The sequence below is a fragment of the Vigna angularis genome, chromosome 10 (assembly GCF_016808095.1).
Source record: "Vigna angularis cultivar LongXiaoDou No.4 chromosome 10, ASM1680809v1, whole genome shotgun sequence".
NCBI classification, from domain to species: domain Eukaryota; kingdom Viridiplantae; phylum Streptophyta; class Magnoliopsida; order Fabales; family Fabaceae; genus Vigna; species Vigna angularis.
Window position 1 is genome coordinate 19856971 of NC_068979.1, and position 17155 is coordinate 19874125.

A 17155-nucleotide genomic window follows, 5' to 3' on the forward strand; every position below is an offset into this window, starting at 1 on the left:
CTTACATAGCTCGACTATGATAATAAAAATATCATGTATTCTACATATATTTTTAGTCTTATAAATAGGAAAACCAGAGTATACTTTAATAATAACTTGGAATGTAAATAGTACTATATTTAACTTTAAAAGTGTGCTTGGATGATGTAATTTGAGAAAATAAATAATTTATTTAGTAAATTTAAAATTATTCAAAATAAAATGAGTTGTTTGAATGAGAAAATCAAATTGAAGTTAAAAGTTATACTTAAAATTTTTAATAAGGTATTTCAAATAACTAAAACAATATAATTTGAAATCTCTTTAGAAAAATAATGCGATTTCATAACTAGTCACTTCCTCTTTATCACATGTGTTAATTTGATCCATGACTCATGGACTAACTCAATCCAGTCCTAAATAATCTTAAAAGGGTGATTCGACTTGATTTTTGATTCAAACTAATTCTACTTAATTTTTTGGTCCAGAACTTGGATTGATCTTTAGTCTCAACTAGTTTGGATCATCCTCAAAGTCAAGGTTGACTTGTGTCAAATTGACTCGACTTATGGTTTGAGTTGACTTGACCACTCTTTGATATAGTCATTGAGTCTTCGGATAAATTGTAGGGGATAGCTTGATATTGTTGCTTTCCTTATTCTAATGTTATTTTGACAAAATAGTTATAGCACTTTGACATAGTTATAGAAATAAATCAGCTGTTCATGTTATCACATAATAAACATATTATAACACTGCTAGTTTAACAAAACAACAAAGGTTTTAAAGCATTGTACTTGTCCCTTTGAATTTAACTTGTCTTGTAAGAAATTGTTGGGGATGAATTTATTTTATTTCTTCGTAAAGCTGAGTTGAGAAAACTTTGAACCAAAGTCTCTATACTGAGTTCAAAATCAATCCATTAAGTTGGCCTTTTGTACGTAGGTAGCAGATTTTGGCCTCGCAAGGCTAGTAGAACGAACCAATGATGAAGAATTCATAGCAACAAGGCTTGTTGGAACACCGGGCTACCTTCCACCAGAGTAGGTTTTGTGCTTTCAGATCATAAGTACACTCTTCTGGTGTATTCAACAGAATTAATTTTCTTGCTACCATTATACACTTAAACCCATGTCAAAAAAAGTTACACACCAGTTGATTTTATTCTGACTTGATAGCTTTTTTGCTCCTTTTAGATCTGTTAAGGAGCTTCAAGTGACTATAAAAACAGATGTTTTTGCATTTGGGGTGGTTCTGTCAGAGTTGATAACAGGGAAACGTGCACTATTTCGTGACAACCAACAAGCCAACAATATGAAATCCCTTGTTACAGTTGTAAGTTAAACTCGTTTTTCATAGAACATTAAAAAGAGAAATAGAATTTAAGGTTGAGAGTATGTACTTTGAAAATGAAATCCAAAAAATCATTAGTTCACTTTTATTCAGAGAAATCTAACTCTGCAGTTGACTTAATACTCAAACATTTATTATTATTATTATTTGAAAGGCTTCTTTTCATCACATTCAGGTTAGCCAAATTTTCAGAAATAAATACCCAGAGAATGCTTTAGCAGATGCCGTAGATGGGAATCTTCAGCATAGCTATCCCATGGAAGATGTCTACAAGGTTAGATTTACCTGAAGTTCCTATCTCTCTGTGGACTCAATGGAAATATAAAAAAAAAAAAATAGTTTTGACAGATATTTGTTTTTAAGAGGCAGTAAATTAGTAATTGAGGATATCAGTTTCACTCCGGAGGACCTGTAAATTAGACCTTTTACAGGCTGTAATCTAAACTTTTCCTTTTAAGAAGTCAAGAGCACCCATGAAAAGTTTATGCTTCAAAGATAGTAGGGATTTTATTTATAATCTTATCATAAATTAGGATACATTTTCTGACTAAAACTTCATAGATAATAATCAAAGATAATAATGATCACTCCTTTAACATAGTTATTGTGTGTCTTTAGAGATAATGTAGGGGATAGAATAATGCTGTTGCTTTCCTTAATCTAATATTATGCTGACATAAAATAGTTATATCACTTTTTCACAAGACTGTTTTTTCTGTTTTCATAATTTTGTTATTTGGAACATTTGGCTTTGCAGATGGCAGAAGTAGCTCATTGGTGTTTGTGGGAAGATCCAAACGACAGGCCTGTGATGAGGGAGATAGTTGTGGCATTGTCAGAGATTGTTATGTCATCCACAGAATGGGAAGCATCACTAGGTGGAGACAGCCAAGTCTTCAGCGGGGTTCTTGATGGAAGATGAACACCCTTTTCTTACTTCACAATTCTGCACTAATGCTTCTTCTTTTTCTTGCATTCATCAAATCTCATGCTGCTACCATTTTCACTTTATGCTCTGCTGTATATATTCCTACACATTTTTAATACAAGATTATAGAATTAAATCGTGGAAGCTTCTTACTCAAGTTATGAAGTCCCACACTTGTCAGAACACTGACAAGGATTTGCAGCTTAAGATATAAAATCTAAACACTTTAATCTTTCAAAGCATACCTTTCTCGGCCTTTTGGCTAAGATCAAGTGTAGTATCTGTTCTTATCAGTTTAATATCTGATATGTGGACTATTAGTTCACACGATATTAAATTAATTTTTTGAGGGATAGAAACATCGAGTAGCTTGCTGCTTGGTTTCTTAAGCATCGTTCTTGTTTTGCACTCTTGCAAGGCCTGGTGCATCCCACCCAAATTAGTTCAATTATTTGTTCTTATTTCTGGTAGTTTAAATTTATGTTCTGGCTAAATGGTTGTTTATTTGTTCTCCATCAAAACTTGATGAGTAATTAATTGATTTCAGCTTGAAAGTTTTATAATTACCCTATTAATTTTACTGTTCTTGGTTTTGTGGCTCAGCATTGGTTTCTTTGGCAATGTTATTATTAGGTTGAACAGTATTATAATTACCTTATTCATTGGATTTTCTGTTAAAATTAACATATCAAATGGATTTGTATGTCATTTGATGAAAGAGTGTTATTACCCATCAAAAAGTTTACATATTTTTATTAAGTTTGCTGCACGTGGCTGAATTATAATTTTCATTTTTGGTGGTGCTTTTCTCTGGTTTGGAAAAAAAATCTTTAGGCCGTTTCTTGGGATTCCTATTACAGTGATTGGGTGAATTGGAAAGTTGACATAGTGGTGGAATGAAGGCCTGTCTTTCGGTAAACATATCTTGAGCTATAAATTTTGATAGATGATGTGAATTTGCACCAAAAGGTTACATTTTAGTTTATGCTTTTTTGTTTCAGGTGTGGTAGGAGTGAAGAAACCATCCTCTATTTGCTTAGTGACAACCCAAAAGCAAAAGGATTTTAGGATGTAACAATTTAATGTTGAAGTCAATAACAATGCAGAAAACAGCTCCTACTTGTTGCAGCATCACACTACCTATAGCAAAGGGTCTTTGCTTTGGCATGGTGGTTAATATGGAAGGCCAAAAATGATGAAATATTCAAGACACTATTATTCCAGATTTCTCTATGACAGTGCAGGAACCAGGTAAAGGTTTTTTGGTGGAGTTATTGTAGACATGAACAGTAATTGGATTCTTGACTTCACTGAGGGCTGCAGAGTAGCAACTCCGTCATGTTAGGAATAATTAAAATATGCATCATAAAATGATAGGAAGTTGAGAGTATCAGAAACCTATCATAAAAGTTAGATGATACATAGCTCTTCAAATTGAAAATTATCCATTTCAGACTTTAGACCTCAAGATTTAACCTGCAAATGAAGTAAATCTTCAAGGCTACTTGCTTGGAAGTGTCTTTCATCAAACACCTTATGTGCATTTGTTAATTCCGCTGCCATCCACTCTTCTCAGCTCTGTGCAACTTCAACGAGCAAAGATAAATCTCCAATCATCCATGGAGGACGTCATCAAGTGGTATTCAGAGTCAAGGTTAGAGTTGAGCTAAGTGTTTCTTCCAAATCCGTGTTGTCTCATCATTTCCTGTTTTGTCTTGTGTTTACTGTTTTATTGAATTCTCAATTGTTCATTAAGGATTTCTGCAATTGCATTGAGTGTGTCTATGCCTTGAGTCAGTGTATTTCATCATTTTAATCGGTGCATTCTGTCTGAGTCATTTTCATTTTGAATTCTAAATTCTGTTTTGTCTAAGTCATGTGCATTGGTTAAAAACTGGTGCAGTTTTAATCTGTTCTTAAATCTGATTTGAGTTGCGCATTTGCTTTTCAAATTTTGTTTGAGCCTTGGTGTAATCTCTATCAAACCACAAAAGCCATGAAACATTCAAATGTATGAGCTGGTTAATAGATATCCATTGGTCAGTTCAATTGATTCTTTGAAGTTGAATTCTGTTTTAGTCCAGATTAATCTGTTAAATTCATTTCTGGATTTTGAGCTGCTGACAAATAGCAAGTGCATACTAACAAAGATCAATGAAAGGCATAGCCTAAATCATTTGCACATTTTGAAAATAGCTTAGCAACTTTGCAGCAGTTAGCCGAAACTGCATTTCATTGATTGAGTCAATTCTTTAGTTTTTCTAATCTGGTTCAGCATTAGAATCATTGCTAGACTTCTGGTAGTACATTCTTAGAGTCTTTATGAAATTTCAATTGCTGTTTCAGAGTCATTCTCATCATTAATTTGTCATTTGAGTCATTACAACTTAAAATTGGTGGTGAGGTTGAGCTATGTGACTGCATAAGTGGCTATTGCAAGTTTAATTTTCGAATTACTGTGTTTTGCATCCCATTTTAGTGAAAAAAAAGTTTGTTTTGATGTTTTAAACATGCTGAGATAGTTTAATTCGAGTTATATCAGCCTTTGTGCAATTTCACCTTTTGAAACCACCATTTTAAGTCAATTTTTATGAGGCAAGTGCAGTGTAGTACTGAGTTTTTGATTTGTGCATTTATAATTGAGTTGGATTGTAGTAAGAGCTAGGTTTTGATTAAGTCAAAACAAATGAAAAATAATATCTAGACAAGTTTAAAAAGCGTTCAGACCTTGTGCAATCCAACTAAGACAAGCTCCAAATCAGAAACTGAAAACATTATCTGTTATGAACTAATTTCGTTGGGGCATTTTATCAAACACTTTCGTAAAATTAAGTACTGGAGTCAATTAACTGTTTCTGCTCAAACTTGCTGATTTTTTTCTTGCTTCCTTATTCTTTTCTAGAGTCACTGGTAGGATCAATTTGCGTGCATTCCCTTCCTAAGCAGCTTATTTGATTGATTGTCTTATTGGCTTGATAGTTTTGTTTTTCACTATAAATTCTGATCAGCTTTTGAGAAATCAGTTTGATGCACTGATTGATTGGTCAGTGGTGGCTGTTATTAGCAGTTTGGTGCAGCTTAGAAGACTTGCAAGGAAGCCAGAAAAGGGTAGTGTATTAGGTGGTGGAGGCTGAATCTCTCTTTGGACGTGCAACAAACCCGAACCATGGAGTGCAACCTGAAATTCGGTTTCCAGCAAGCCTAAATCTGATTGAGAGTTGTATAAAAGGCACCCAAATCACAACCTACACCACTGCAGCTGTGAGCTTTGTGGCTGTATTCATTGCAGCGTTCTTTATTCCAGAGAATCCCAAAGCTGCCTACCCCTTTCTTTTACCGTTTATGTCCAGAAAATAAACTGTTGCATCTGTCTTTTAGTTGCTGATTGAAGTGCAAATATCCAAAATTCTTTAGAGAGTGGTTTATTAATTCTGCCTTCCTGGTTAAATGAGTTGTGTGACTGCAATTGAATACTTTTCTCATCTTCGATGTCACTGAAAGTCAGAATAGAACATTCAATTGTGTCTATTCCACGTTCATTGCGAGTTCTGGTTTGTTGGTTAGTTTCATTGGTGCAGATTGATTTAGAAAGCTGGAAGAAATGCAAAACAGCATAATGCAGTGTAGGTTGGTGATCTGAACCCGTGACACAAGCAGCAACAACACCTTTTTGGAGCCCTGACATGTCTCTTGGTCCAAATACTATCACAGCAGCTGAACACAACCCCAGAATCATGAAGCTGTGAAGCCCAAAAGAGCAGAAGTTAAGTTGTCCATACAGCCTGGAACACACATCAGAATCAACATGACGCTGACTCCCAGTAGTTGAAGAGAACCGACCAGCGAAATCCAGCAGATTTCATAGCTTTGCATCTGTTTTGTGTAATTGCTTTAGATTTCAATTTCTTTTGGTTTTTCTTTTGTAAAAGGCCATTTTTTAGACCAAGTGTTATGGAAGATTCCTTGGTGCTTTTTCAACTCTTGGCAAACTTTCTTGCTTGTTTAAATTTCACATAGCTTAGTCGGTGAGTGTGTCTTATTAGCCAAAGCTACAAGCCTCACCGTAGGATTTTCTTTTGCTTGTGAATGTGTTATCCAAAATTGGTCAAGTAAGTAGTTTTAGACATTCTGGCTAGGTAAAACTTGGTACTTAAGTAACCCTTGGCTCAACTCTCTTACCTGGAAATTATCTTTTGGTGAAATCTTAAACCTTTTCAAATTAGGAACACACTTTTGAAATTAAAATATGTTTGAACATCTATCTCACCAAATAGAGAGTCATTATGAGGAAATCATCACTTTAAAACAAAAAGAACTCAGAGAGCTCAATTTATGGTGACTAAGACATGAGGAAAATAATAACATGGGTGGAGTGTACTATCAAGCTGAGAGAGATATCTCATTCTTTGGTAGGAACATAGGTGCATTATCATACTTAGCTTAGGAGAGGAAAATTGATTAGTTACATCCATCCTTTGCTAGCAATAGTAAATCCTATGTTCTTAGTATATACACTTCTAGATTCGAAGATCATACAAGTAAATGGTGGAGCCGAAGGCAATATAGTTTTAAGAAAGGTAGAAAATCTCTCATCCATGATTGGAGTGAATTAAAAGCTTGCATGAGGAGAAATTATGTTCCTCCTTCGTTTGAGAGAAACCAAGAGCTTGTAAGAGAACTCATTAAAGAAGGCAAGTCATTCATTAAAAAATTAAGTGGGTTCTTTCATAGGGAAATTAAGTTTGGAGAAAAACTTATGATGCTCTTGGATGAGAAAAAAACAAGAAAAATTGAAAGACAAAAGAGGGAATTACAAGAGATAGCTCAAAGAGAGAGAGAGGAGGAAGAGAGAAAAATAAAGAGAAAGCAAAAGAGACAAGAAAAGGAAGACAAAGAGAAAATAAAAGAGCAAGAGATAAGAGAGAAAGAAGAAAAGATAGAAAGAGAAGAATTTGAAAGAAGACAAAGGAAAGAAAAAGAAATGGAAGAAGCGAAGAAAGTGCAATTAAGGGCAACATTTCCTCCCACAATCACAATTGAATCAAGACTCTTAAGGGACGGTTTTCAATCCTTTAACTTTTCTCCACTTGTCATTGAGTTTTCAAATTTTAACTTTTATTTTGAAAAAAGTGTCATTCCATCCTTTAAAATGTTACAACTTTCAAAATGTGGCAATTCACAACTTGAGTTATTGTTACCTCTATGGTTACAATTAACTCAAAACATAAATAAACTTTTAAAAGAAGAAAGGTTTCTTAATTCTATTAAAGTTAAAAATTTCAATATTAGGAAACCTTCTTCTAAACATATTTTTCTATATATCTTATTGAGTCAAATAAAATTAATTAGAAATATGTTTTATGCTTATTGCATATTGACATTTAGGAGAGATTCATGTGGATTCCAACAAGAATAAAATCATTTCAAGATGGCCTACTCCCAAGACTTTGAGGAGCCTCTTCTACAATAATTTTAGATATTTTCGTAATAAAGGCGAACCATCATATTTGAGGACAAATCCTTCTCAAGAGAGGAGATAATGACTTAGGCCTAAGCTCAATAGCAAGTCAAGACCCATTACTCATGGAATGATCAACCAAATGATTTGGACCCAGGTCCACCTTGCAATGAAGGGCCTCATCACTAGAGGAATGATTAGAAGACTTCAAGAGGACCTGAAAGACACTTCCAAGCAAGAAGCCTTGAAGATTTACTTCATTTGGGGCCAAGTGTAGAGTGAATTCCGGATTGTGCTGCGCTCAGCCCAAGACTTTTCCTGCCCAGCATGCGTGGTGCTTCCTAGCCAGCAGTAAAGTGCAGCACGAGTTTTGGCACTTCCCACACATTGGAAACGTGTTGTACACGTGGAATGTGATCCACATATCACAGCTGATCATCAAGCTAGCTTAGGAGATCAAATCCAGGTGCTTGAATGGTTATAAAGTCAGCACCCATCACTTGTAATTGACACTTTTGATGAATATAGTATTGAATCCTTGTTGAGATCACTCCAGGCTCCATTCTTCATCTGAGTCACGGTCAGATAGAGCTTCTAAGCCTCCTCTAGCCACCTTTCCTAGATAGGATTCCTTTCTAGGCTTCAAATTGCACCAAATCACATCTGCCATACATTACGCCTTTCATCAAACACCTTATCTGCATTCGTTAATTCCGCTGCCATCCACTCTTCTCTGCTTTGTGCAACTTCAACAAGCAAAGATCAACCTCTAATCATCCATGGAGGACGTCATTACAAGGTTGAAATAATAATTTTTATATTAATGGTTAATATACTTTATATCAAGAAAACAATTGGACAAACTTTAAGTGTTGTATTTAAAAAAAATAAAAAATGTTTCGGTTGAACTGATAAGTATCACAACTCCAAGATATTTAAGCTCTTACTTCCCAATTCTACACTAATGCTTCTCTTTGTTGCATACATCAAATCTCATGCTGCTACCATATTCAATTTATGCTTTGCTGTATACATTTTTAATAGAAGATTATAGAGTTAAATCGTGGTAGTGACTTCTTAATGTATCAAAAAACTTCAAACACGTAACTAACGTTTTTCCCCAGCGCCTAGTCTAGAGCACTCACTATTCTAGGGGTCACCATTGAGTTCTATAAGCAATTTACAAACAACTTTTTCCCTTTCTTTGTTGAATCCTAACATCATCAACATTTAACTTGGAAGTTCGAGACTTTATTATTGACGTTAAGATTTTAGAATAAGAAAATATAAAATATGTGGAATTCTAAAAGTTCATGTCAAGACATTTTTAGTTTTACTTAAAATACATAATATTTGCTATTTGTTGATGAATAAGTTTGATAATTATAATAAGATAAACATTTTCTTCTTAATTGACTATTGGAAAGGATCAACATTATTGGTCTAATATCAAGTGAAAAATAATTGGATGACTATAAGCAGTTTCAAGTTTCACCGCTGTCTAAATTTTAGTTTGGTGATATTAGATAGTCATTTTGGTAGCATGTGACTCACAAATTAAGAAGTCCCACACTATTTAGCATACTGACAAGGAGTTGCAGCTTAAGATATAAAATCTAAACACTTTAAACTTTCAAAGCATACCTTTCTCGGCCTTTTGGCTAAGATCAAGTGTAGTATCTGTTCTTATCAGTTTAATATCTGATATGTGGACTATTAGTTCACACGATATTAAATTAATATTTTGAGGGAGAGAACCATCGAAGTAGCTTGCTACTTGGTTTCTCATGCATCGCCTTTGCTTTGCACTTCTGCAAAGTGCTGGTGCTTCCCACCCAAAACAGTTGTAAAATATCAATTTTACTTTAGAGTGACTGCAACACTTTTTTTCTAGGTGACATATTATATTAACACTTATTTATTTATATATAAGAAACACTCTCTTAAACTTTAATTAGGCATGCATATCAATCCTATTGCAGAAGGACAACCATGGTTGGTGATAACAAGTAAAATATCACACTTGTCAGAGTACTGACATGTACCTGAAGTTTGAGATATAAAATTTGAATACTCGGCTGAAAATGTTTTTGTTTTATGTTGAAATTATCCTTCCTTATCCAACAAACTATGGTGGATAGTTTGCCTTTGAAGATGCAAAAAATTATGTATTTTTATTTTAAGTCCCAGCTTCCACAATGGATCAGTGATGACAGATATCTGCATATCTGCCTCTTTTGTCCATTGACTAGGCGTAACATAATCTGTGCTTAAGCTTAGGATGTAAAATAGGGAGAGGACCATCAAAGCAACATGCTATTTGGTTTCTGCTTTTGCACTCTTGCAAGGGCATGGTGCATCCTACCTAACAGTTCAATTATTTATTTTTATTTCTGATGATTTTTATTTTAATTTTCTAATTGGTTGGTTGCTTATAATTTTTGTAGAATATAATTACTAAAGCCTGAGGTTTGCTAAATATGGTTGAAGTATATTTCATTTGTTCTTTGGTGGTGTTTGTCTTCTCTATAGATAAATAATTTTCAGGCCCATAAAAACGCTGTTGGAAGGAAATTGTTTTTGAAAGAAATAGGGAGAAAGCATCCCAGTTATCTGCTTCAAGTCTTAGTAGATGAGTTAGAAAGAAGAAACTTAGCTTCTACTTCAACAAACTATGGTGGATTAGTTGTTTCTTTGGGACTGTCATAAAGTAGAAGAGTTTCATAATTACCTTATCCTATGGATTTTCCTAAGCTATTTGTTTGTTTTATGCTGAAATTATCCTTCCTCATCCAACAAATCAAGGAGGACATTTTGCCTTTGAAGATTGTTTGTAAAAAAAGTTATGTATTTTTCATTTGTTCTTTGATGATGATTGTCTTCTCTTCTGATCAGCCAAGACTTCTTCTAAGGCCCAGGTTGTAAGTAAGATTAGTCCTGGTCTTGGTTTTTCTCCCACAAGGGATCAATGATGAGCTAGATAAAGTTACCCTCTTATTTATTTAAAAGTTCCTATTACAAATCAGGTTCCCATTCTTGAAGCTGAACATAGTCCGCAACTTTTTTCCATTGACAAGGTTTAACATATCTGAATTTTTTCCATTAACGTTAGCATACATATCATATAAGAAATACTTAGTTAAACCTTAATCAGGCATGAACCACTCCTACTGATAAGGATTAAAATGGTCGGCAATATCAAATAAAATATATTTGGAATGACTATAATTAGCTTCAAGTTTCATTAGACATCACATGAACTCAACTGCTGTTCTAAATTTTAAACTCTGTTCATCATTCTAAATTTCAGACAAAGACACCTGGGGTTTTTCCCTCTTTAATGCTCTCATTAGCTTTAGTTTTTTTTTTTAACTAAAGGAGGCACAAACTTTCTTCTCATGCAAACTCTTAGTTTATACTAATCTGGAGGATTTTCTACCTTGCTCAACATTAAATTGCCTTTGATCCTACCACTCTCTTGCATGCTCTTTAAATCTAAAAATGTATAAACTTAGGACAATTTTTATTTGTTCTAGAAAAGACATGATTTATAAGGTTCACTAATTTTAGCAATGATGGGATGCATTTAATCAATTTTCCTTTTCCAAGTTAAGTATGTTAATGCACTTATTTCTCTACCAAAGAATAAAATTTCCCTCTTAGCTTGATTATATATATATCAACCTCAATCCTATATAATTCCAAAAATGTACAATTTTTCCTTGCCTTTTCAAGTATTTTGATCATATCTTTGAAAATATTTGGCTTGTCAAAACTAAAATTACTACTCCTATAAGACCTATGACTTTGTATCCTTTGTTCTTAAAAGTTTTCTTAATCTAAGACAAATCTCAGGTAAGAGAGGTAAGCCAAAGAGGCCGGTTAAGTACCAAGTCTAGCCTTGCCAGAACTGTCTTAGGCTACTGACTAATTACCCCTTAAACTAAAATTACCTTTACAAACAAAGTAAACACACCATGAGAGAAAATAAAAGAACTAGACTCCTAGGAGAGTTCTCTTAGGAACGTTCCTCGCCGATCGGTTAGTGCTAGGAGTTCACTTGGAATATTCCCTAGGCTTACGATTTTGTTACCACCGAGATTGTTAGGACGGGTGACTTGTGCACAAAATTGTTCAGAAACTTCTCATTTTATTAATCATCGTACAACTTTACATGGAGTTAACTGAAATAAAACTTTAGATGTGAAGCGTTCCAAGTGTTAGGAATTGATTTCCCGTTTGAGTGTTCAATTCGATATGTTTCATTTCCCAAATCTTCGACAACCCGAAATGGGCCTTTCCAGTTTGCAGCAAGCTTCCCATGTGCTCGATTTTTTTTGGCTTCGCGTGTCTTCCTCCAAACCAGGTCTCCCTCTAGAAAATTCATGGTTTGACCTTTATGTTGTACCTTCTACCAACCATCCTCTTCTGGGCTTTGGCCCGTATGGCTACCACTTCTCGCTTCTCTAGTAACATGTCGAGCTCTACACGAAGTTGTTTGTTATTAAGTCACAAGTCTCTGAGTTGCCTTCTAGAGGAGGGCTCGCCCACCTCAACTGGAAGCATATCGTCTATTTCGTATGTGAGATTAAATGGGGTTTCCTCGATTGTATCATGCACTGAACAATGATATCTCCATAGCACCTCCAATAGCTCGTCCACCCAACCGTCTTTTGCATCACCCAGACGTCGTTTTACCTCGGCCACAAGGGTTTTGTTGACCGCTTTGGCTTGTCCGTTTGTTTGAGGATGTTCGACGAAACTAGTAACATGTTTTATACCTATGTTCTTGTAAAACTCACTCAACCTTTTATCAATAAATTGTCATTTATTGTTTGTAATCATTGTGTCGGGCAGATCAAAATGACAATTGATCTTTCACATGAACTTCTGGACTTGATGAGCAATAATAATGGCGAGGGGCTCAGTTTCCACCCATTTGGTGAAGTAATCAACAACAATAAGGAGAAATTTCTTCTAGACCCTACCCACTGGGAATGGTTTAATAATGTCCATCCTTTATTGAGTGAACGGTTATAGGGAGATGATATTGTGCAATTTCGTTGGTGGTATGCTGATATTGTTGACATGTTCTTGCCACTTACACTTCTTGACGAACGCGTCGTAGTCTCGATCAAGGGTCGACCAAAAGTACCTTGTTCGCAAGGTATAGGCCTTGAGGGTTCTTCTCTCGGTGTGTAGGCCACATATCCCGTTTTCAAGCTCTTTTAAGACGAATTCAGATTCCTCTTGTGAAATTCATTTTAATAAGGGGGTGGAAAAACTCATCTGTAAAGTTCGTCTCTGATAAGGACATATCGAGCAACCTTTTTCGAATCGATCAGGCATACTACTTCCCCCTCTTCTTTCTTTTTCATGAGGATGCACACTTCCTCCCTTCAGTTGACTTGGTCGGGGGCCATTGAGATCGACAAGACTTTTATGGTAGGCTTCGTCAAAATTTGCCTAATCACTAAAGATAGTTGTCCCTTTTCCTTGCCGTTTACGAACTTGGATAAGGTGTTTGTCCACGCAATTTCTTCTCTAGGGATGTGCCTCATGCTCGCCTCCTTAAAGCTCTACAATAACTCTTTAGCCTTGTGAAAGTATTGTAATAAGTGATTATCCTTGATTTGGAAATCACTGTTCATCTCCCATACTACGAGCTGAGAGTTCGTCCTCACTTCAGGGTTGGCGCTCCCAAGTCTTTGGCCAGGGTGAAACCGATGATCAGGGTTTCATACTCGGCTTAGTTGTTGCTAACTTTGAACTTAAAGATCAAGGGTTGCTCCACGACGATGTCGTGCGGTCCTTCGTGCACCACCCCAGCTTTGCTTCCTTCTTTGTCTGATGACCTGTCAACATACAACTAGGGATGACAACGGGGCGGGTCGGACACGGATAGTGCTTACCCGCAACCCGACCCGCATGCAAAAATCGTACCCGTAACCCGACTCGCTACCTGTTGGATATCCTTCATAAAAAAAAATCTGTGAATTTTTTTCAATCCGCAAATACTCGTTTGATACTCGTTTTCAACCCACAAATATTTAAAAAATATATTTTGTGAATTTTTAAATAAGGTTTAAATTAAATTACAAGTTAAAGAGAACAATTTAATATATTTGGTACATATTAAAAAGACACAAATGTAATTTTTAAACAAGTTAAAGAAAACAAATACTGAACAACTTTCGAGAAAAAAAAAAGATACGAGGAAGAAACACCAGTAACTGAAGTCTCAATTTAGTCACAGGATTAACCCACAAAATACCTATCAATGTATGAAAGAAATCTTAAACCCAAATTCCAAAAACGAACGCAATCACATAAATCTCTAAACCGCGATAACCACCAGGGTCTTCAAAAATCCAATCTGCATCAATGAACTAAAATCCAAAAAAAAAACTAAAAACACTCATTCGAATCATAACCCAAAAATCGCGTCACCAATCAACAAGGAAGAAATCAAGAAACGAACTCCCAGAACGCGAATCAAAATGTATAAAGAAAACCCCCAAAATCAGAGAACAAATAAAACCCTAATTTCAAATCCCAAATCGGAACAAAACTCCAATCAGAACCAAGAGAGAGGAAGAGGGAATGGAGTCAACTCCCTCCGCGAGCTGAACCAGAAGGAAGAAGAAAAAAGTCCTCCGTTAAGAGAGAATTTTCTAATGAGATTCTATGTATATGTCTGATATCCCTATTAGGGTTAGGTCAAAAGTAATGTTACCCCTTTTTTTCTTTTAAAAAAAAGGTAATTGAAAGGAATCCTAAGTCATTGTTATTAAAATTTCCCTTTTTTAAGAGTAATAAAAAGATTAATTTTAAAAAATATTAATTACATTTTTTTTTTGGGTAACGAGTATGCGCGGGTTGGATATTAATGTTTACATTTTGTAAACCGTTCGGTTTATACAGGGTGTTGTATAACCGATCGGTTTGTTCTTATGTTTTGTGTAGTATCTATTTTCTTAAAGTTTTTAATTTTATAATTATTTTGAATAATTATATTGTTAAAATATTTTTACAACTCATGAATAACTGATCTACTATATTATTATTTTTAATAAATCTATAATATAATTTATACTATATTATATTTTGGGATGTTATATAGTTGAAGACTTAAATTTATTTTTAACTCTATTTATTATGAGCCAACTGACATAGAATAGACAAATTGACATGCAATAGACAATTGTAATTATAAAGATTAATAATACACACATTATTATATTAGGTTATAAGATTTTTCCAAAAAATATAAAATAAAATCAATATATAGGTTATATCATTGATGGATTTGAAACCTAAGTAAGTGAAACAAGTTAAATAATATATTTGTACACTCTCAGTACACAAATATATATCATAAAATAACAATAAAAAAATTTAAATATAAAAAATTAAGAAACAAAATAAAAAAAATTCAAATATTAACTTTAACAAACTCAGATGATATATATATATATATATATATATTTTACCACAACACAAGTCTAGAGAAAATAATATTGGCAGCATTAGGGTTGGGGAAGTTCTAGATTGTTGAGTCATCAGATTCTTCTCTGTTTTATTTTCCTCGTTCTTTTAATATTTTTCTCTCCAACCTTTCACGTGGCCCACTCCCATCATGTTAAGTCAAATACATCATTTTCGAATAATAATAACGCTTATAATATAATTATTTAGTTTATAGATTTAATTTTCCAAAACGAGAAATTCTAATTTAGATAATAAATTGCAGATAAACTTGTTGACAGTCAAATCATAGTGTGGACCAGTTATGTTTTTCCATATTATATATGCTGCAGAAAAAATAAAGTAAAGAGAATAAAAATAAAAAAATAAAAAAAATTAGCTGCATATGACAATTAGTTGATCTGTTTTTTAACATATGAATGCAGAAAATGGTTTTAAGCCACAGACTTGTGACAGTGAGTTATTGAGGACCATGGATTGGACCCTTTGATATTTCAAAGTTGGTAACCAGAACTACACCATGCTAAATTATTCATAGATGCATTGAATTTTCAACCCTCGACACGATTAATAAACAACACAATTGAAAATCGAACAAACAGAATATTGGGTGTTTAAAATACTACACAGCTAGCTTTGTTTATGCAGCAAAGCAAGTCCAGATGATTGAAAGTTCCAAAATCTGAACATTGATTCTACCCTCATTTTATTAATTATTATTACTATTATTATCATTATGCAATGGGAAGAAAGAATGAGCAAAACTGTTGATTAAAAAAATGAGTAAAGTTGCAGACTCGGGGCTTTCCATTTGCAACTATTTTTGTTTTGTTGTGGAAAAGCAAAGTTTATTATTGCACTTCATACATAAAAAATACCAACACGGAATGATTCATGGATATGCATGTGCATCTCAATTATCACAAGCCTTTTAAAAGATGCCCAAAATTTACACCATATACTTCTCTATTTCAAAAATCTCTTTCACCATCTCCAACATATATCTTTGCTCAAGTCTTAAATTTTTGTATTTTATAAAAATCTATATTTATTTAAAATTAAAATAAATTAATTATATATGTATATTGTGTTATTCAGATGATCATATGATATGTTAAAGTAGGTTGATGTTAGTCTTGCTCTCCCAACAATTTATCGATTAGGAGTTTGGTTTACTAGTCATTCAAATTCTTAAACTTTATTAACAATTCAACTTACATGTAAAAACATGTTTATTAATTATTAGACTGTGATTAGGCTTATGCTAATGGTAAACTCATCTCGAAATCTATAAATACAAGTTTGAAATAATGATATAAGTGATTGTATTTATTATGAATTTAAAATTTTACTATACTAATTGAACGATTATGTTACTAACTTGAGTGTCAAAGTACCTTTAACATGTACTCATCCACACGACTTGGACAAGGAATAAAGAGACTAAAAAACAGCGTAACTTATACTAATTAAACGATTATATCACTAACTTGAGTGTTAAAGTGTCTTTAACAAGTACTCATCCACACGACTTAGACAAAACATAAAGAAACTACAAAATAGCATAACTTAGGCTTTTATGACAGTATTAGAGCTGAATATGACATGTAATGTTTGATTGCAATCTCATACCTCACACATAAAACAATCTCATTAAGTTACAAATTATAAAATGTCTTATATTATTAGGATAGAATTTATGCAACATCTTAAAAATATTATATGAAACTCGCTTAAAATAACACAAACATCTTGCGAAGATATTATGGAACTGTTTGATTATAGATGTTATAAATCATACCAAAGTAATAATATTCTGTTACATGTCCAAATGTTAGGTCTATATGTAGCGAAGTTTGGTTACTAACACCTGTAATAGAATGTGGAAAAGGTACTTGTTCCTAATTTATGGTATAGTTTTGGTTTTGTTGAAGTATCTCTATCTTCAA

The 17155-nt window shown here is 33.8% G+C and overlaps 1 long non-coding RNA gene and 2 other non-coding genes across 3 annotated transcripts; all 3 read left to right on the plus strand.

Annotated features, from left to right (window-relative positions):
* The first annotated feature begins 906 nt into the window (after positions 1-906).
* Positions 907-6238, plus strand: LOC128194199 (uncharacterized). The gene is made up of 7 exons (XR_008245518.1): positions 907-1022; positions 1176-1314; positions 1508-1606; positions 2090-3174; positions 3262-3511; positions 3715-3914; positions 5328-6238. It is a non-coding gene; the product is annotated as an uncharacterized LOC128194199 (long non-coding RNA).
* Positions 2502-2694, plus strand: LOC128194552 (U2 spliceosomal RNA). The gene has a single exon (XR_008245927.1). It is a non-coding gene; the product is annotated as a U2 spliceosomal RNA (small nuclear RNA).
* Positions 6239-9358: 3120 nt separating the features above from the next.
* LOC128194553 (U2 spliceosomal RNA) lies at positions 9359-9553 on the plus strand. Its single transcript, XR_008245928.1, has one exon. It is a non-coding gene; the product is annotated as a U2 spliceosomal RNA (small nuclear RNA).
* Positions 9554-17155: the final 7602 nt, after the last annotated feature.